The sequence below is a fragment of the Phaenicophaeus curvirostris genome, chromosome 3 (assembly GCF_032191515.1).
Source record: "Phaenicophaeus curvirostris isolate KB17595 chromosome 3, BPBGC_Pcur_1.0, whole genome shotgun sequence".
NCBI classification, from domain to species: Eukaryota; Metazoa; Chordata; class Aves; order Cuculiformes; family Cuculidae; genus Phaenicophaeus; species Phaenicophaeus curvirostris.
In genome coordinates, this window is record NC_091394.1 from 64713234 (window position 1) to 64734331 (window position 21098).

Consider the following 21098-nt stretch of genomic DNA (forward strand, 5'->3'; position numbering starts at 1 on the left):
AAATCTCCAATGAACACACACCTAATCAGTAACAGCTTGAGTTTGTAACACTTGTACATAATACGTTATCATTTAGAGAACATTTTATTTAACCTTTTCATTAAGTAACACTTAAAACAGACTAACTACATAAATCTTCCTGCTTTCACTCATCCAAATAGGAACTAAGCACATAAGAAAAAGTGCATAGTGGTTTATGTCTACAATCACTTGTGCTAAAAGATCTATACATATGCATATAAACATACAAATATCCACCTCACTCTTTTCAGCAAGTTTGTTATCACCAAGAGTATTAAAATTAAGCTTTCCACATATGCAGTAGCCCAGCGAATATCACTGCCGTTTCAAATGCTTTCTGTATTAAATCAAATATTGCCAAGATACTTAATGAGATTGATTATTGGAGGCCAAAACAACCAACTTGCATAATGATTTTGACTGTCCATACTGCGAGATGTGGGGAAGGACAAAGGAAGGCCTGCACTGCCCCACTGCCAGAGAATACTCTCAGGTTTTCCTCCTGCCTCTACCTTGAAAATCAACAGACTTAAGGACATAACAGATGTTAAGACAAGGCATTATGGCAAGCCCATAGATGGAAAAATAAGGCTACAATTATCAGCAATAAGTTTAGCAGAATTAAAAGATCTACATCTTTAACTTCATTTTCTCAATGTATGTAAAGCTTTTCAAACTTTTCTTTAAAGAAAAGGAGTTCTGTATTTTTAATTACCCATATATACATATCGAAAGACTATATTAATATTGCATCTGATTTCTATCAATATATTTTGAAGCACATAATACAGAGTCTTTATAGAGCATATCATCTGATTTTTAATACTAAAGTCTTGAACTTCACAATTCTTCAGCATCAAAAGATGCTTCTATCTCCAGCTGACAAGCAGAAAGAGTAAGGCACATGGAAATTTAGTTTGACAAACATGCCAACATCTCTGCACTTGGGACCAACTTTGTGCCCCCAGCCATCCATAATTTTGCTCTCCCGTAATGACTTTCTGATGCCTAATCAGGGTTGTTCACAGGCAAAAACCTTCTTTCACTAATAGACTGGCAGTCACCTACTAGACCACATATTTCTTGCAACCTGTAGAAGCACAATTTCTTTGGCAGGGAAAGGAAATGGCAAACACAGAATACTCCACAAACACACATAAACATGTTTTGTCTCCGTCATGATCACATGAGTTTCATTTCCTTTAGAAACCAGACTAAAAATGAGGAGGAAGATGCATAAATGCACTGCTATCGGATTCATTTTATGCTCACACCTTTTTACCTCTCTCCTAGAATCATAGAACCATAGAATCACCAGGTTGGAAGAGACCCACTGGATCATCGAGTCCAACCATTCCCACCAATCTCTAAACCATGCCCCTCAGTACCTCATCCACCCATACCTTAAACACCTCCAAGGAAGGCGAATCAACCACCTCCCTGGGCAGATCGTTCCATTGCCTAATGACCCTTTCAGTGAAGAATTTTTTCCTTATGTCAAGCCTGAACCTCCCCTGGCGGAGCTTGAGGTCATTCCCTCTTGTCCTGTTCCCTGTCACTTGGGAGAAGAGGCACTTCCTCAGTAATTTTTGGTCAGCCTTCCCTGTTACATTGTATCACTCCAAGAGAAGTTTCAGAAACATTTTGGCATCCATATAATTCTTGTAAAAACACAGGGAAGTGTAATCCTCTCAAGACAAAGATCCCAGGGAACTAGGGAAGCAGTATTTTGGCTTTTTCCCAGCCATTTTCAGCAAAGGTAATTAGTAAGTTACATACCATTATAAGCAGCACCAGCATAAATCCAGCTTCCCTCACCTCTTACTCTCTTCTAAGGATGCCAAGATTGTGACAGCCTTACTTAGCACGGTTATTGTTTCCGATTTCAAAACCTTATGCTTAATTTCAGCTCTAGATGATTTATCTTTAACAGCCAAACAAATCAAAAATACTCCAACCCCATCACTTCACTATTTTTTTTACCCCCTCACTATTAGCAACAATGCATCAGAAACTTCAGGAGGATTTTGTTTGTATTGAATGGCTAAGATTTGGTAAGTACATGCAATAACCTACTTTTTAAATGAATTACACAAAATAACATACTTTTCAGTAACAATAAGTATCTAGATCCTGGTCAGTCTTTTCATATGAAGAGAGAATTCTATACATCAGAAGCAGAAGTCTGCGACAGAAGTCATACAAAAATAATAAGATGACTAATAAGTCGCATTTCATGCATATTAGGTACACTCTTCCATCACCTGACAAACTGGAAGAGTTACTCTTCTGTCTCTTGTACAAAAACCTATTGCCTTTTTGGATCAAAAAGTATCAGACATTTGCAACTGCTTTTAAAGTTTCATAATTACACACGCATGCGCACACATGCACACACACAATGGAATTCCAAGATTTCCATTCAAATGCAGATGGAAGAGCCAAAAAGATTGGGACAGCGATCAGCATCTCAATACTCCTTTCAAGAACCAACAGGAAATGATAACTAATGAAAAATTCCAAATATTATTAATACAGGAAAATACGTCCAGCTTTGACAACCAATGCAGTCATGGAATAAACACTTCCATCTTCAGTAGCTGCTAAAACAAACACTCTTTTACAGGCTTTGACAGAGAACAGAATTCATTTCCCCTTTACAGCTGCACTGCTTCAAAGTCAGTTAAACATCAATGTGACAGCCTTACTTGTGAGAGCTCAGGCATTTACTGTATTATCTTAGCTGTACATGAGCAGAAAGCAGAGATTGTGAAGGCAGAGAAGAAGGCAGGGAGAGAGGGAAATCAAGATTGTTTTTCTTAAACATCTTATGAAATGTTCATCTTAGTTGTTGCCACAGAAATATTTTTCTTGTTCATTTATCCTGTATTTAAAAGACCCAGCTAATACAAACATAGCACAGGTCTGAGGGCAAGTAGTTCACTGTTTACAGATTCTTACCCCAATTTCTGCCACAGACTTTGCTTAACAACCCCTACCTCACAAGACAATCATGAAACTTTACATATATTAATTTCACACAGAGCAACAAGCAGGACAAGTACTTAATAGTAAGTAGGAAGGAACACTGGCCAGACGTCAAACCAACCCTAACAATGTGAACAGGCCACTAAATTGAGAATCTTCAACAAAAAATAGATACCAGATAACTGTAGCAGACATTTACAAAAAGTGATCAAGAGTATTGCCCGAGATTCCGCAGAAACCTGGTTGCTCATATGAGGATAGTTCTGCTTACTTCCAGATGCTAAACTGCATTAAAGAAAACTAAAAATACATCAATTCATGTTCTTATTACTGCTTTCCCATGAAAGCAGTTGTTGATACCCATTGAAGGAAATAATGTGATCATAAGATGATGTCTTATGAATTACCTACCAAAATCAAACCAAATCTAGAAGGAGAAAATTTGCCAAGTGACTATTCTTTTCACAGCAAGATCCCTCAAAACCACGACTCAAAGAAATTCCCTACAAGACTGAATAAGTTTTTCATTACGAGCTTGAACACATTTATCATTTCTCTATGCATGCTCTGAGCAAGTCTGAAAAAAATATCTCTCTCTTCCTTTATTTTTTGTGGTATTGTGTAGATAAACACAGAAGATAGGTCACATCTGAAATACAGCCTGAACCACCAATCTACTCTTTAAGAAAACAGAGCAAACAGTAGCTAATAGAAGTAAAATGTTGTCAAACGTTTTGCAGAATGTCATTAAATGTTATACTTTGTTTCTTATTCAAACCCTAGCTTTGTGCCAAGTTGAAATTCTAGAGAACGCCAGATGATTTGTGGCACGACAACTTGCAAAACATGTAAGTTTACATTCAGGAAATCTCTAGATCTCATCTAATAAGAGTTTGAGCCACCCTTCACCTTCTGAAGGGTCATCACAGGGTTAAGAGAAAGACAAGTCAAAATGCATTTACTCTACCAATAATAAATCACTCCTATTCATACTTGATAGCAGCTCCGATATAATGATTGCTAATTATTGCACAATATTTTGTATTTGAGGTTTCTGTCTAGAACATGTCTATGTGAACTCCCATATCCCCCTACCACAGCTGGAGTCCAAAGACAGTTTAGTTTGCATTTCCCCTCCAGGAAAAAGAAGAGAAGCAAATCAAGCATTCTCTACAAAAGCTTTTTTACCTCTGCATCTTGAATCCATCCTCTTTCCAAATGGTTCAAGCAAACGACCCTCAGGGCATGCTATAGAAGCTGGCCAGTCCCAGGCAGGGGTTGAGCTGGTCTGAAGCTCTGCCTACCATCAGGAGATGGTGTGTTCTCTTTAAGCATTTACTTGTGAAAATCTCAGTGTTTGGAGGATTAGGAAGTTTTTTGGTGCTGTACTGCTCTGCCCTCCCTACTCCAGTACCACTATTTTTAGTAACCAACACATGGGTAGCTGTAGGACCTCTCCTATCACCAGAAAGCTATCCAGCTTGAAGTGGCAAAGCAGCCCAACTTGTGCATGCTAGCAATTCTTCAGACAGCAGCTTGCCAGCCGGCCCTGCTTGCTTCTGCTGCAAGTAGCACTTTGCTACATGCACTTTAATGCAGTAGACAGAAGGGCTTTTTTGCCTTTGTAAAGAAAGGCTTTGATGGAAACACTGTAAAATAGATCTGCATATTTTCTATCTTTATAATCCTCATTGTACTGTTATTTACATCTCTGTCAGCTCCTAGAAAGTATAGAAAAACATTCATATCCCAAAAAAATTTCCTCCTCTATACATGTACAAAACTGATAACTGTGTTGTTTTACCCAGTATTTCCTCGCAAAACTGCAAGTCCTCAGGCCTGGTCAGACTTAAATTTCCATAGCTATTACCAACTCCAAAAACATGCTGCTACATGTTGATATGCAAATTAAAAAATTACTACAAATTTATATACATGGAACCACACAATAATTAATATGTTAGTTCTTAAAACAAAATCTAAACCAAAATTCTCTGAAGCAACAGTATGTAAATTTTGTTAAATATACAATTCAAACAAGGTATAGCCACAGTTACTCAAATCACAAGTCTTAGATGAAATACAGGCACGTGGTATGTGACAGACTGGCAATGGAAAGTTCTGCAGGACAGGCTACACACTCAGGGCAGCGCTGGAACTGAGCCCACGACTCATTTCAAAACTGATGTCAGTGACTTATGAAATCTCTCAGTATATGCAACACACACTGCACAGCTCGTCTCCATTCAATACTCCTGAAGAGACACTAAGTGCCATTAAAATGATATATTATGCTAAGCTTTTCATTGTACTAATTTATACCCTATGACATCACAAACCATAGATGTTTAAAAATTCAATTTAATTTGTAAGACAGAGAAATATATCACCTGCCAAAATATGACTAGGTATGTTATATGGCTTTTAAAGGTGAACTGCGGCTGAAAAAATTATAGTAGCAATATGCACAGAATATCCAACATAAACCAGAGTGAAAAGTAAAATGTTGGAGGGAATTCCTTATTAACTGAAACCCTGCCTTTACCCTCCACAAATTCAAGTTACTAATTAACTGCCAAATACTCCCTTTATGTATGACACAGCATAAAATACTTGAGTACCTGTATTTCAATACTTAGCAAATTAATTTAAAAGGATTTGGCAGGATAAACGTTACATGCACAAACTTGCAAAATATTCAAGCTGCTTCTTTGTCTACTCACAAAAAGCAGAACTCCCTTCAGTTTCAGATTCACAAGTACATCATTTAATGATCAATTTTATTATAAAATAATAAAAATTATTCTTGTTGGGGCACTAAACATTTATGCAAATAAAAGAAACACCTCTACATGCATAAATAACGCTGAAGACAAAACAAATTCTAAAACCTTAACTCCACACCCCCCCTAAGTAAGGACAACATTCTCCCCTTTCCCTCAACTATATCAATCTCCAATTATACAGTTAATGGTAGCTAAAAGAAGAAAAAATTGCAACTTTCAACCAAGACAAATCTTAAAAATAAACCCAATTCATATAATCCCTTAGTCATCAGGCCACAGTCCTAATTTAAAACAACAAATTCTCCCACGTAGCTCCATTATAAGGTGATAGCTAGCACTAGTAATTTAAAAACATCCCATTTTCCTTGAGGTTAACCAGACAGCAAATCAAATAATCCCACAGAGGATTCAGAGCAGGCTTGACCCATTACTGAAGTGTTAAATTAGAATTTCAAAGAGTAACTCCATAGGCACCCTTCATAGAGATAATTTCTAATTCTTCCTCTGTGAAATGTGAAGTTAAGTCAATACACTATGTTTTATCTTATAACATAAGCAGACAAAAATATTGCCACCTCTAAACAATCTAGGTCAATTCTTGTTTAATAAAATAACAAAAGGCCATTGCTGTAATATTTAAATAGGTGAGTTCTCTCTAGCATTTCTTACAATGTCAATATTAATTCACAACATAGAAGCAAGACATTTTATTTACACTTGAAAAAATTAAATACATAAATCTTTTTTATTTCCCTACATAGTCCGTAAACACTAATGAACCTCAATTTTGCGTATGGTGAAAATAATGAGGATTGACCTCATTTTACAGCTAAGAATATGAGGGACTTATGGCTCAAGTAACTTGTTTAGTACACCTCTGGCAAACCTGGCACTGAAGAGTAAATTCCTGGCTTTCTAGCACAAGGACTAGCTCCACCCCTGTCATTACCAATGCAAGATCAGTCCCCTGGGCATAATTATAGGGAAATTTCCATCACATGCAGAGGCACATGTTTTAAATCCCCAAATTCTACAAATGGTTCCTGCCACCTTATCTAAACACTTTGATTAAACAAAACAAAAAGTTATCCGAAATAACAGTATATTCAATTTTTGTAGCTGACCCTCAGCCAGACTGAATAACTCATCTTAACTGCCTGTTCAACACAACACAAGAACACCAGAAGCTTGGCACAGTAAGAGCCACAGAGCTCATCACCAGCACAGCATAGGAGTGGCTGATATTACCCAGTAGCCTGATAAAAGCAACAGGACAGAACTAAAACATGATAATAAAATGAGTACAAAAGTGCGCACACACAGAAAAAAAACACACATTTTCAATTATTAAAATATTAAATTAAAAAAAACCTCTCACATTGTTTCAGGTATGCGCCTTCACAGAAAACCACATTGCATTGATTTATTCTGCTCCTTGAGACACTGCCTGTATAAAAAAATACCAGTTCCCCCTTACTGACTTCCTTCCCAGCCAGTGGCAAGCAAAATCAGTTAAAAACAGTAAAACAGTGTCATCTTTACATTCAAATAATGCAAGGGAGAAATATTTTCAATTAGCAGAAAAAGGTTTGACCCAATATCAGATTTTACATTTTTATCTTTCCTGTATTGCTAGTTAGCTCAACCTTTCTGCAAGAAACCCTCTTATTTCCCTTCTCAGAATCACATCTTTCTAAAAAAGTCCCTCTTCCCCCAAGGAAATTTTAAGGGTAGGCTTGCTGTCATCCTTTCTCAGTTTCTGCAATACAACTTGAGCAAAACTTACACTAACGTAACAGAACAGAGTACAGCTCATTATGAAAAATTACGGCCATACTTAAGCAATGATATTTCCACAAAATCAGAACAGTAAGAACAGTCTCCAAAACATGTCAACAGCAAGAAAAGTTTTGGCATATGGCCCTTCTCACCATAACACTAGATACTCACTTACTGGTGGTTTTAAAAGTTTTTAAGCATTTATTTCTACCTTTGCCAGACATGTTATATACTACTCATATTTTTACTTCTTATTTGCTGTGAGAGATCCAAATGTCTAATTTTGATGTTTTCAAGAATTCACCAGTTTTACATGGTAAAATACTTCACACAGACCTTATCAAAGGATTTGGAAAGATGGCATGTGGAGCAGCAAGCGAGTGAAACTTCAATTTTTATTTACCTTCGTAGTCAAATGTATTCATCTAATTATGGACACCAATACCTCTGATAGAAGGAACAGAGCTATGCCTGTAATGGATTTTTCATTTCAGCCACTGAATAGGGAAAAAAAATATGCATTTTAAAACTGTTTTGAGTTACACAAAAACTTAATTCGCCAGGAAAAATGCCCTTGTTTCAAATAGCTTACTTCATGTCAAAGTAGGGTAAGCTATCTCAAAGCATTAAAAGAATCCACAAGGGGATTTAATTGCTAAATATATCTGTGAATGTATACCTTAGCTTCCCTTGCAATACCTTGGCTGAGAAGACCTTACGGGTAGCAGATAAATTAAATCTATAAAAGTAAGGAAGTGAAGAAACTATTGTCCTTTACTGTAGGGCACACACGACAGATAGGGCACTCACTGCCAACGCAGGAAATTCAGTTCTCCATCAAAGCATTTACACACCAATAAAAAGCAGAGCTATTTCAGAGGCCACAAGCTCTGCTTAAAAACATCCAGGAGATTGCTGCTGTCTCTGGGCTGCTAAGAGGCAGCAGACCCAAACGCAAAGCTCTGCTCCAAATCAGAAGCATTGTGACTCCCTCCTCCACCTTAGTGCACCTGTGTCTTATGTTCAGAAGGTAGCATGCAGCTATCTGCCTTCCTGCCTCTCACTTGGGCAACTGAAGACAGGCGTACCCCCACCTCACTGCGTGCTGGTGCCTGAATGAGTAAAGGAAAGGGCTCTCCAGCCCATGCAGTCATCCCATGTTTAGCTGGTGACGCTGGGAGCTGCACCCTGTCACAGCTGTAAAGCACTGGCAACCTGCCCATCCCCAGCCTGGCACAACAGAGAGAGGCAGGGCTGCCCTGGACTTGGAGCAGTAAGGTAAACTGTAGCTCCTGTAGACCAGGCAAGCAGCCCAACCCATCACAAGCTGTTCCCCTAACCAGGACACAGGTTGTGCCACTGAAACCGTAGCTAAGCGAGAGCCCTCACCTTGCACATCCACAGTGGCTTCCCACTCCAAACTGTGCTCCATAGCTGGGCAGTTTCCCATGTCTTACTCACTGTTAAGTCTTCCTGTGAATCTAGCCTCAAAATCAAGAACTCTTTAATTTCAGAATTTCCTAAGTGAGACATTATAGCGTTTCTGTTTAGGGAGGAAAATTCCCCCTTCCTCAATGAACTATTTAGGAAATTCAAGCCAACTCACTGACACCTTCAAGCTAGCCAAAAATGCATTTTCAGTAAGTAATACCCCCCTCAAAATACACACATGCACAAATACATCCAACTCTATCAAAAGGAGCCTCACAACCACGGATCAAGCTGCTCACCCAAAACATCACTCCGCCTGCATTGCTGCCTGGGGGCTTTAACTGATGGCAAAGGGAGAGGAGAATGTACTATCCCAAAGCTTTATCAAATTGTGACACACAAGACACTTCTCCTGGAAGCTGGGGGTGGAAGGAAATAGCTCAGAACTGAGTGATAAGCAAATAAGAGGAAGACTAAGTAGGAGGCAACTCTGACAAGTACTGTTACTGGAATCAAGTTCAGCAGCAGCACCCTGTTACTTCGGTTTTTTTGCACTTTAAGTAGTCACACAGTACTAAAGCAAGACCACATGCACGCTCCCACATTGTTATTCAAAAATACATATGAATTTGTGAATCTGATGTGCTATAAACATAGTATATTTTACACTAACCATTAGAAAATTAACATAAACCCATTTAACCCTTTAGGGTTTGGTAATGGTGATGGTAGTGTTATTGGGGTGTGATAGTGGTAGAACAGCATGCGACATTTTGTATAAAATAGCCTGATTTGGGGTGCTTGGGGTTTTTTTTAACTTCTGTGGATTTGTGTTGAGTATGTTTTAAGTGTGGCAACCACAGTATTATACAACAGACTCACATGTATTGATTCCTCAAATATTTCAGTGTTTGATTAGGAGCCCAGAACTTGGATAATGACAGAAGAGTGAGTTCGTGAGAAAGGAAAGACTAAAATCACAGTCAAGGACAAAAAAATGTTTTAAACATCAGTAGTCATGCATCCAAGCTTCATGTACCATCAGCTGCAAATAAACTACATTCTGGAAGTTACGTACTGTAACTCCAGAAAGATGAAGTCTTACGTGAGTCTGTTCAGCAGGACTGAGCAATAAAAACACAGTTAACCAGATCTGTGAAGAGAAGCCAAGCAAAAAACCACAACTGAAAACTGAAAGGCCATAAAAATTAACCCAACTGAAATTTCATATGTGTTGGCCACCTACTTTTAGGGAAATGTAGATGTTTTTATCCCATTTTAAAATACTATTAAACCATGGCACCACACAGTTTCAAGCTCAACTATAAAAAAGAAACGTAGGAGACATCTCACTTCAGAGCTGTAAAACGGGTACCTAGATATTGGAGGGCAAAGGATTCCAATGCAAAAAGGGAACTTCAATTCCATGTCTTCATTGTAAGAATGATGATCTAAAGTTTAAGTGAGAATATCCAAATGCAAGCAAATGAAAAACACACTTAAAGTATGAATGGAAACATTTTAACTCCCTCTAGACACTACTACAGTTTCCCTCAAGGATGAACTGATTTGCAATACCTACTAGTAAACTATTTCTTTTCTCAGTTATAAAGGTAACTATGCCTAGATTGGCCTTTGCTGTCATTTTTCTAGTTTGCTGTATACAGAACACTGTAGTTTATTGAACTGGGTTTATCAAGGGAACAAAAGTACTGATAATGAAAGAAGGGAAGAATCTGGATCATAAGAACAGAGATGTCAGAACAGGAGAACAGAGTGTATCCTTAATTCATCACAACCAGAGGTGTAAATAGAGTTTTATCAATGCATTTATACGCTGACAGTTATTGCATACATAAGAGCATCATTACTCCTCTTTGCTTGTGGTGAGATGACTAGAGGAGGATTTTGTAAAACATTTTGAATAGTTAGGGCCCTTCAAAATGACACTGTAAAACTCACCAATATTTCTAAATCATTTTGGTAATACTTCATTTCTTAACATCTGTAACTTATCTAAGACTATTCAACTGAATTTCTTAACATTCAAAGTTTGTTTTAAAAAGAAAACCTGTAATTTCTTGCCAGTCTATTACAAAATACAAAAGTAAATAATCACCTGGAAACACTGTGCCACACTTTATATTAACCAGCTGCAAATTTGCTTACTATTGCAGTCACATAAGTCTTTTGAGCCTAACATGCCAGGCATTGTGACATTATAAAGATTCACCCACTCCAATGTACAGAAATATCCACAAACCTCTAAGTATTGTACTATAATACTGTCAAATAAACAGACTACCAGAATTCAATTTCCAGAAAGCCAAGGCAAAATCTACTGGCCTTAATCTGAAATACCAGTGTCATTTTCCAAACCCTGTATTTAATTCATACTATTTACTGTCAAGAGCCAAACTGGGTAAATATTTCACTCTTCTCAATTGAGGCGCTAAAGGCAGGCCCAGAGGAAAATCTGCCCAAGTAAATGCACCTCATCTTCTTTGATGATGCAAGTGCTCAGTTGTCCTGTTCTTGACCCCTCTAGAATTCCCAGGCTCCAATACTGGCAGTACAATATAATCAATCTATATTTAAAATACATATTGATTTTCTACAGATGATAATGACAGCTATTCGTTCTGCAAATGCGTATATACTATACCTTTGCCCATATAAAAAGGTTCCTATCAAGGCAAGAAATGAAAAACATCTTAGCAATGCCCATTACTAAGTCAAACCCAATATTTAATAAGTGAATAAAATCAAGTTAGCAATCTCATTCCCTAAATATTTTTTATCTATCTCACTGAAACTGAAATGTTAAAAGAAATCTTCAAGGGTATAGCTACATACAAAAGGCAAACTTCAATCAATTGAATGACACTGTTTTCAACAGTCCTGGATATATACGAAGTTTGGTTACATCAGTTCAGTAAAAAGTTCACTGACACGAGCACTCATTTAATCCATTCACAGTAACTAATGAATTGTACATATTTAAGAATGGGTTTCTCCAGATTTATAAGAAATGTGAATGTTGTGGCCTCAGTACTACTGAAGTACTTTAAAACTGCTTCCGTTATTAACAAATCTAGTTCCACTAGTTGCAAGCATGATGAGATTTCTCTCTACAATACTCTAAATTTTCATCAATTTTAAAGGAAATGCAATATATTACATTTGTGTGAATTTCAGCTATTCCACAAAATAAAATAAAAAGGTTTCCATAAGCTCCCATCTCCAATTTTAGCAGGGGGGTGGAGGTGGAGTGGAATCTGTGGGGAGCAATTGTCTAAATCTTAATAGATGCTCAATTCTCCACACTTCAGTTCTCATTGTACCACCCACACAGAACTTCACACTCAGGTTAGGAGTATCATTTTAATGCTGATTGCATCAAAATCACTATAATCAAGCATCCACTTTTACAGGCATCTTTATATGCAATTCACGTTAACTAATTTCGCTACTGAAACAGGAGCCACTGAAAGCAGAAAAATTCAATCACATTTCATGCAAAATACAATTTCAACATCTAGGAATGGGAACACATTGCCTTTATTTATCACAAACCAATTCAACGCAGATTAAATAGCCCTGAAAAATCCCTCCGCAAATAAGAAGAGCCAATTCAGTAAATATTATCCATACCTGTGATTGATAACTGTATTTTATTTCAGGTACTTCAGAAACATTTCTTGTGGGAATCAAGGTGCTCTGAACTCACCCCAGAGCTCTAGGTAGGCAGCATCCCAGCCTGGCTTCTCACTCTGATCGAAACGAGCTCTCTCTTATCCAGATTTGATACTTGGAACCTACTGTAGGTTACTCACTTGCATCCTTAAAATAACACTGAAGGCTCTTCAAACTCATTTCAATATAAGGCACTCTTCATTTTCAGTACTGCACTTTATTTTCTGACAGCATTCCCTTTACACACAGATGTATGAAGAGGACACAGTCAAAAATGAGACATCTGTCAGAATTTTCTTTATCTGCTACCACTGTAGACAACAATAAGGAGTACTATAACTCAGAACAAACAGACACACTAATATTTTCTATCTATCACACTTGACACTAACCACAACACAAACGCCAATGAAATCACTACAAAGTTAGATTGAAACACACTCTTCAGATCAAGAGTGACAGAAAACAGATTTCTCTAATCTACACTTTTTTGGCTATGTTCCTTACAAAGCAACCCATTTCATGCAAAAAGAAAAGGAGAAAGAGAAAAAAAAAATGTTCTCTGACTGCAAACTTTTAGACTAGGAACTAAAAAGTTAGTATTTTTATCTGTTCGGATTTTTTTTTAACCCCTAAACTTCTCACCATCCTAATTGGGTGGCTTTTTGGTAGCACACAGAAGCTACTTCCCACCACCTAAACTAACAACATTCTAAGGGAACAGCCACAACTTGCCATTTACATTATTTCTTCTCAGTTAACACACACATTCTTAAGCCACTTAAGCAGTCCAACATTCACATTCTTATCCACTATATCATATAAAAACAGATCCAGTAAGTATTAAGCAGGAGTTCCACTTTCCAAAAAACTTAATACAGTAGCATACACGGTGAACATGCACAATTTCAGTCATGGTGGTGATATAGTTTCACAACACATAGTCAAACTCAACACCTTTTCCATAAGTAGCACCAGCCAAAAGCCAAGGCCAGGATTTCTTCAGTGAAACTGCAACTGATATATCCTTCAGACACTAGTAAACTTTCTGATGGGTGCACTGGTTAAAATAAACAGCTACAGCTCTCTGATCTTGTGATGGAGCAAGCAAACAACTGAATACAGCAAACTATAAGACTGAAATCCTGGACAAACAAAAAAACAATGTAAGAATTTAAGGATTCAAAGGAACGAAAATTTTAAACTACTTGTTGCCTTATGCAACTTACTGTTGCTGAACTGTCCATCACATGTGTAAATAGCCACCTAGAGCAAAAGGATATTTTCAGTGAAAACTACCTCCCTAGTTCATCCTTGCTCTCTAAAGCCTTTCATGACACACATTTTTTAAAGTGGTTTCTTCCTCACTGTCATCATCATAGACTTCATATACAAATATTTATCTATTTGCTCGTATTAAAAGCTTTGAACTTTGAAAACGCAGCAACTATGTTTTAGTCAGTATCCGTAAAGATATCGGATTACTTTCTGGTACAGTAACAACCAAATTTATAATTTTGGTGCAGAATGCAGCAACATTAAACAAAAGAAAGGGGATCCCCCCCATATATATTGATTAGTGAAATAAAGCAATCACATGCAAATTGCTTTTTATACGAATATATTTTTTTTCAGTCTTTACCTAATGCATTCCTTCTTTAAATGGAAAATTACAATTGAGACAACTGAAAACAAACACACTGTCAGTTTGATAACAAAATTCTGTGTTCTCTTTTGAAATTTTTGGCAGTGACATTTTTCTTTATTAAGTACCTAGCTCATTCTGAGTCCTATTCACTAGAAAAAAAATATTCTAAATATTTCCTTTTCTAAACAATTTGCCTAAATGTTCAAAAAAGCTGCTTATGATTAAAAGAACTGCACATGCACATTATGATCATTATGCAGCCTAGATAAGTAGTGTAAATAAATAATAAGTAATATAGTGTAAATAATAAGTGTAAATAAGTAATAATATCTATGTGGCTGAGCACTTTCAAGTTTTTATAATACATAAACAAACTATTAACCAGTATTACAAACTTCACTGAATTCAATAAACTACAAATTGTTTTATCAGAACAGCCAAGGGAAAAGGCAGAAAAAAACCAGAAGCACTGGAAAGCTTCTTAATATCTTTTCATTCACTGATGCTAGAAGACAACTGATATGTGGTAGACAACTTCCTTGCACAGCTGGTGAATGAACCAACAAGGGAAGGTGCCCTCCTGGACCTGCTGTTTGTGAACAGAGAAGGCCTTGTGGGGGATGTGGCAGTAGGAGGATGCCTAGGACAAAGCGATCATGAGATGATAGGGTTTTCTGTTCTAGGTGAAGTGAAGAGGGTGGTTAGCAGGACAGTAGCATTAAACTTCCAGAGGGCAGACTGATCTCTTCAGAAGGTTGGTTGGCAAAGGCTCATGGGAGACAGTACTTAAGGGCAAGGGAGCCCATGAGGGCTGGGAGCTCTTCAAAAAGGAAATCCTAGCAGCTCAGGAGAAAGCCATCCCCATGTTCCAGAAAAAAAGCCAGCAGGGGAAAAAAACAGCTTGGTTGAACAGAGAGATCTTGAGTGATATCAAGAAGAAGAGAAATGTTTATGGGCTCTGGAAGAGGGAACAGGCCTCTTGGGTGGACTACAGGAAGGAAGTGAGATTGTGTAGAGAAAAAATCAGAAGGGCTAAGGCTCAACTAGAAATCAGATTGGCAAAGTCTGTGAACGATAACAAAAAATCCTTCTATAAATATATAAATAATAAAAGGAGGACTAGGGAGACCATACAGTCCCTATTGGACACAGAAGGGACAACAGTAACAGGGGATGAGAAAAAGGCTGAGGTACTTAATGCCTTCTTTGCCTCAGTCTTTAATTGTAAAGAAAGTTGTTCCATCTGTGTACAAACCCAGGAGCTAGAGGAGCAAAATGAGGCTCCCATGATCCAAGCGGAGGTGGTCAGAGCCTTGCTAGACCAACTAGACAGCCACAAGTCTATGGGGCCAGATGGGATTCATCCAAGGGTATTGAAGGAGCTGGCGGATGTGCTGGCTAAACCCCTTTCCATCATCTTCCAACAGTCCTGGAAGACTGGGGAAGTCCCACTGGACTGGAGGCTGGCTGATGTTGTGCCCATCTACAAGAAGGGTTGCAGGGAGGACCCAGGGAACTACAGGCCTGTCAGTCTGACCTCAGTGCCAGGGAAAGTCATGGAGCAGGTGATCGTGAGTGCTATCATGAAGCACATGCCAGAAAACCAGGTGATCAGGCCCAGTCAACACGGGTTCACAAAAGGCAGGTCTTGCCAAACTAACCTGATCACCTTCTATGACAAAGTGACTGGGCTGCTGGATGAGGGAAAGGCTGTGGATGTGGTCTTCCTGGACTTCAGCAAAGCCTTTGACACAGTTTCTCACAGCATTCTGCTTCGGAAACTGTCAGCCTCTGGCCTGGACAGGCGCACACTCTCCTGGGTGGAAAACTGGTTGGGTGGCCGGGCCCAGAGAGTGGTGGGAAATGGTGTGAAATCCAGCTGGAGGCCAGTGACAAGTGGGGTTCCCCAGGGCTCGGTGCTGGGTCCAGTCCTGTTCAATGTCTTTATCAATGACCTGGGTGAAGGCATCGAGTGCACCCTTAGCAAGTTTGCAGACGACACTAAGCTGGGTGGAAGCGTGGATCTGCTGGAGGGTAGGGAGGCTCTGCAAAGGGATCTGAACAGGCTGGACCGCTGGGCAGAGTCCAATGGCATGAGGTTTAACAAGGCCAAGTGCCGGGTCCTGCACTTAGGGCACAACAACCCTATGCAGTGCTACAGACTAGGAGAAGTCTGTCTAGAAAGCTGCCTGGAGGAGAGGGACCTGGGGGTGTTGGTTGACAGCCGACTGAACGTGAGCCAGCAGTGTGCCCAGGTGGCCAAGAAGGCCAATGGCATCTTGGCTTGTATCAGAAACGGCGTGACCAGCAGGTCCAGGGAGGTTATTCTCCCTCTGTACTCGGCACTGGTGAGACCGCTCCTTGAATACCATGTTCAGTTCTGGGCCCCTCACCACAAGAAGGATGTTGAGGCTCTGGAGCGAGTCCAGAGAACAGCAACAAAGCTGGTGAAGGGGCTGGAGAACAGGCCTTATGAGGAACGGCTGAGAGAGCTGGGGTTGTTTAGCCTGGAGAAGAGGAGGTTGAGGGGAGACCTCATTGCTCTCTATAACTACCTGAAAGGAGGTTGTAGAGAGGAAGGTGATGGCCTCTTCTCCCAAGTGACAGGGGACAGGACAAGAGGGAATGGCCTCAAGCTCTGCCAGGGGAGATTTAGGCTGGACATTAGGAAAAAATTCTTCACAGAAAGGGTCATTGGGCGCTGGAACAGGCTGCCCAGGGAGGTGGTTGAGTCACCTTCCCTGGAGGTGTTTAAGGCACGGGTGGACAAGGTGCTAAGGGGCATGGTTTAGTGTGTGATAGGAATGGTTGGACTCGATGATCCGGTGGGTCTCTTCCAACCTGGTTATTCTATGATTCTATGAAAATTCAGTGAGTTTAAAGAAAAGCATTGTTGGTTCAAAAAATTGCTCAACATAATTAACAAAAGAGGAAATGATACTTGATGTGGACATATATAATTTTACCCATAAATGGTTGGCATTTTATAAACAGTTATGCTCCAAAGAACTAAAAACCTTTTTAGCAGGCTCATTTACCGCCTCTATATTTAGAATGCAAGCCTCAAAAATACATATTTTTGACCTTAATAAGTCACTCTACATGTTAAAAGACATTTATTCATAAGTACTCTGAAAAGGTTCTCACATAAAATCTCAAATACATATTTGTAAAAGATTTACACCAAGAGAGTATATTGATATATTAAATATACCTAAAATAAAAACATAGCATTTATATTCTACTTTCTTTCTCTGCACTGCCAATCTATTATTAGTCTGCATTTAAACAATCCGCAGGAGTCTCTTTTTCTAATTCTCAGTGCTATTATCCCTTCTTGCAAGCAGAGTTAAAAACAGGCACAGCACTGCCTGATGGAGTCATCAGACAGTAATTCTTGAGCAACAAGCAGTTTAAGTCATCAGTGTCATTATACCAATTTCAACCCTCAATTTAAGTAATTTATTAGCGCAGATTGTTGGAAGGAAAAGATTGTATTATTTCATACTCAACCTTTGCCATAAGATAGACTATAATCAGCACATTTGAAAAATGTCAATTCCTTGGTTAAAGAATAAAATATTAGACAAACTTAATGTGAAAAAACATCATGTGTTTATCCCCTCAGCCTTTCTCAGCAGAGAGTCCCATTCCTGGTCCTGGCACCAAAGCAAGGTCCTTGCTTCCATAACCAGTCTAAGTGTTATTTTTTAAAAGTCTCCAAAATGTTTTTATTTCAACTTTCACTATATAATACCACACCAAAGGCTTGTTCTGCTGTATTCCCACAATCAGTTTAAGACATGTCACATCAGAAATCCCTGGTGAAGACAACAAAACTGTAACACAGTCCAATTAAACGCAATAGGATACAGACAACTCACCAAGATTCAGCAAAGCGGGCAACAACTTCTAGAGGCTGCGCGCGTGGAAGGCCTCACTACTCAGACACATCTCAAGCATGCTAGGAACAAAATTAAGAGAAAAACATTAGTATTTTTTTGGAGACGGGCATAAAAAAATAAAAATATTATGCTTAGCACGTGCCAGTATTAAGCATAACGCAAAGAGGGAAACAAACTTTGCAGAGCACTATCTGCCTTTCCAGACATAACTACAACCCCCTTCCAGCTGCACAATCACTCCAGGCACACAACTTCCTCTCTACCTGCTGCCTACTGCAAATTCACAATGATAGCAACTAAGATATTTACACTAACTTACACAGTATGCAGCTTTTATTTTCACAAAAGAATCTGTGGGAAATCTCTGTGAAAGTTGCTGGTTCCTTTTTTGCTCGACTGCTTGGCTGGTTTACTTTATAACACATTAGTTTCAAATCTCAAAAAAGGAGAAACTGGTGTTCTTACAAAACATCTTTCATCTTTTATTAAAAGCAATACATACAGAAACATGTTTCTTCTCTTGATCTCCACCTAGAATAACTCCTGACCTCAGTGACAAGTATCAGTGGACAAACAAACAGAAAGCTCTTCATTAGTATAGAGCCCAGGAGAGCAGAGGACACACACTGCACAATACACATTTCTTCCAAGAAGAGGAGCATGCCACTACCCATGTAACTATACCTGCACTTCTGTTTGTAGGTCAAACACTATTTTGTGTCAAATATATCCAAGCAAACTACCAAAGAGAGCTTCCTACCTTCTTTATTCTGAGAAACAAAAAGGCAGAACAAAGCAAATGAAAGATACGCTACAAGAGTCATCAACGGAGGAAAAAAAAGTGCACTAATTATGTCTCAAGAAAGATGGAATTTAAAAACAACTTCATTATTTCTGTCATTTCTGCCATCTCACAGAAACCTTCTTCAAACAAACTTTGCTAAAGCTCTTTCAGTCACAGTCAGAGCACCACTGCAGTAACAGGGTATTCAGGGGCACAACTAAGAAATATTCACATACAATATATCTACACACAAGATCTGAAAACAATGTTCCCTCAGGAATGCCCCAAAAGCATACAAGCCTCATGACAAAGACGGGGTTTCCAGGAGGTCCTCATGGGCAGAAAGCATCATCTTGTCTTAGAATAAAATTTTCAGTAGAACATGAGTAGACTGTTTGATGACTTAGCAAGATTTACAATGCCTGTTAGACACCTGCAGTTCAGAGAGACACACCAAAAGGAAGCCACCGGCTCACACACAGATGCAGGCTACAGCCCCAGCCCACGGTGGAGAGACCTTTTCCGAAGAGAAGCAATAATGATGACAGTGCCTGTCTAGACAAAAGTGTTCATTGCCTATCTTTTGGCTGCTGCATGCCAGCAAAATGAGAATGACAACACTACTATCATTTTGTTTCTTGATAACTCACATGGCTGCTTGATTCATTTATGGGTCCCACCTCCAGATCTACATGACCTCCAGTACCGCAGCTCAAAGAGTCTACACAAAAGTAATGTGTCTCCCGGCCATTATCCCAAAAGCCCACAGGGCTCCACGAAGCAATAATGGAAATGACATTTTTTGCTGATATTTATTTGTTCTATTTATAAAACATTTAATAATAATAATAATGTCTGAAAACCAAGACAACACATGACAGTTTCACAGTAGAAGCACTACCTTCAAAATACCGCTAATGAGATCCTTCCTCCCAAGTAAAAGTCTTGAAATATACAACAACTAATGACAAGTTTATAAACCCAACAAGTTTATATTCACGATTTATTCCTCTAACCAAACTAGACTGTCAGTGAAGGAAAGTGATGAACATGAAGTGATGAACAATTAATTTACCCATTAATCCTTTGCCTTCCCTTTCTGAAGCTTGAAATAAAGGAAAACAAATGCTGCAGCAAAACACAATGTTAGCAACTATTCTCATGAAAGCAGATTCTTTGGGTGCTCCTGAAAACTCAAGGGAAACCACTCTTGAATAAAGCCAGCTTTCACAGTAATACAATACTATTAATGGTGGTGCTCAAACGCCTGTAGGTAGGCCTCATGTAGGGGTCTCCATCTCGAACAGTACGCAATTATCAGAATTAGCTACCACATAAAGCCAGAATGCACCACAGTCATCATTCTCTACCCTTGCCATTTTCCAACATCACTATTCAATTCTTCGTCTCCCAAAGGGTAAAAGAAAACTTTTTAAAGGTTTACATAATAATTGAGTCAAGACCTGCTGGTTAAACTAAAGAAGAGGAAGTTCTACACAGGCAGTGCAAGCAGGGATGGGTAACCTGCAACATGTACAGAGACGCTGCCCCATTGTGTAGGGATGAAGTCAAGAAGGCCAAGACGCAGCTGGAGCTGAACTTGGCAAGGGAAGTAAAGACTAACAAGAAAGGCTACTACAGGTACATCAATCAAAATAGAAAGGTCAAAGAGAATATACACCCACTGATGGTTGAAAATGGTGACCACACATCAAGAGACAAGGAGAAGGCTGAAGTACTTAACGTTTTTGCCTCAGTCTTCACCGATAATTGCTCTCCTCACCCCTCCTGGGTCATGGGACAGCAAGAAGTTGACCAGGGAGATAAGTCCCCTCCCACAGCAGAGGAGTACCAGGTTCATGAGGAACCTGAACAGTTATAAGTCTATGGGACCTGATGAGATTCATCCCAGAGTCTTGAGAGAACTGGCAGATGTGGTTGCCAAGCCACGCTCCATGATATTTGAAAAGTCATGGCAGTCAAGAGAACACCTTGGTAACTGGACGAAGGGTAACATTGTGCCCATTTTTAAAAAGGGAAGAAAAGACAACCCTGAGAAC

The 21098-nt window shown here is 39.0% G+C and overlaps 1 protein-coding gene across 7 annotated transcripts in view; it reads right to left on the reverse strand.

Annotated features, from left to right (window-relative positions):
* Positions 1 to 21098, reverse strand: part of NCOA2 (nuclear receptor coactivator 2) — a 195152-nt gene that overhangs the window by 165802 nt on the left and 8252 nt on the right. For 6 of the 7 annotated variants that reach the window (XM_069854222.1, XM_069854224.1, XM_069854219.1 and 3 more), the window contains exon 2: positions 18234 to 18313. The exons of the other annotated variant lie outside the window; for it this stretch is intronic. The gene's annotated coding sequence lies outside the window, so the exon portion shown is untranslated. The remainder of the gene's footprint in view (positions 1 to 18233; positions 18314 to 21098) is intronic. 7 annotated transcript variants of the gene reach the window in all.